The 1,277-nt window shown below is 43.3% G+C and overlaps 1 pseudogene; it reads left to right on the top strand.

The window, feature by feature from the left end:
- Window positions 1-430: 430 nt before the first annotated feature.
- LOC107538053 (large ribosomal subunit protein P1-like) lies at window positions 431-757 on the top strand (annotated as a pseudogene).
- Window positions 758-1,277: the final 520 nt, after the last annotated feature.

The following is a 1,277-nucleotide window of genomic DNA, read 5'->3' as shown; positions in this document are numbered from 1 at the left end:
TGGTTCTGGGCCTCTGGGAGGGACTATGGTGCTGGCCAGTGTCAGACAGATTGTGATCTTTTCAAAGTACACTAGAAGATGTCAACAGGTAGAGGTTAATTGTGTTCAAATTGGACACAATTAAAAAGTTTTTATCAATTACAGTTGGCATATAATATTATACTAGCTTCAGGTGTACAACATAGTGGTTATACATTTATTTAACTTACAAAGTGATCACCCTGATAATAGACACAATTTTCTTGAAGCATCTGGAGTCCTTCCCCAGGGTGATGATGCCAATTGCTACATTCATCCTACAGCATTTGTGCTTTTAAAAATGCGTCCATGTCCCCCTTTCCTCAGCTGCTAATAAGGTGCTTTTTCCTTCTAAGGAAGCTAAGGATGCATTGGAGTGAGGCCCTCACTTCACCTAGCACTAGCCCACACCATGGCCTTCATGTCAGAGCTTACACGCATCTAGTTGGCCCTCATCCTGCATGATAATGAGGTGATGGTTATGGAGAATAAAATCAATACCCTGATTAAAGCAGTCAATGTAAATATTGAACCTTTATGACCAGGCTTGTTTGTAAAGTCTCTGGCCAGTGTCAACATCGGGAGCCTCATCTGCAATGTAGGGGCTGCTGGCCTTGCCCAGCAGCTAGTGCCTCCCTAGCAGGAGATCTACTGCTGCTCCAGCTGAGGAGAAGAAAATGGAAGCAAAGAAAGAATAATCTGAGGAGATGATGACATGGACTTTGGTGAGTTAGATTAAACCTCTTTTGTAACATGTTCAATAAAAAACTGAATTCTGGGGAAAAAAATACTGCCATAAAATTCCTTGAACTGCAAAGTTTTTGAAACAATATTCTCATTGCTTCTCCATGTCTCAGACTGGAGGTCATTTCATGCAAAGTATCAGATTCACTAGCCATTTATTCAACGAACACTCACTACTTATCTACTATGGGCTTAGCACTGTGCAGGGAGAGGTGAGTGAAACCAGTTTAGACTCCCAAGATGCACAGCAGCCACAGGGGAAAAGACAGACCCTCCTGGAGTTAAAACCTTTGTGATAGAGGCTTGGGGTGAGCATTCATTAACTTTGCAGTGACAAGAGGTGGCCAAGGGAGGGAAACAGGCCACTGTAGGGAATTCAGACAGGCAAGTGGGCCTGGGCCAGGCCCTCAAGGAGCTTGTGATTTTCTGGGACTAAGGTAGATGATGGCGGCAGGAAGGGAGATCCAGGTAAAAAAAACTCACTTGAGAAAATAAAAGGAAAAGAGACTAGTATG

This window comes from Miniopterus natalensis, chromosome 1, assembly GCF_054644295.1.
Source record: "Miniopterus natalensis isolate mMinNat1 chromosome 1, mMinNat1.hap1, whole genome shotgun sequence".
NCBI lineage: Eukaryota > Metazoa > Chordata > Mammalia > Chiroptera > Miniopteridae > Miniopterus > Miniopterus natalensis.
The sequence above is the reverse complement of the archived record's forward strand: the minus strand, read 5'-3'. Positions and strand labels throughout refer to the sequence as shown.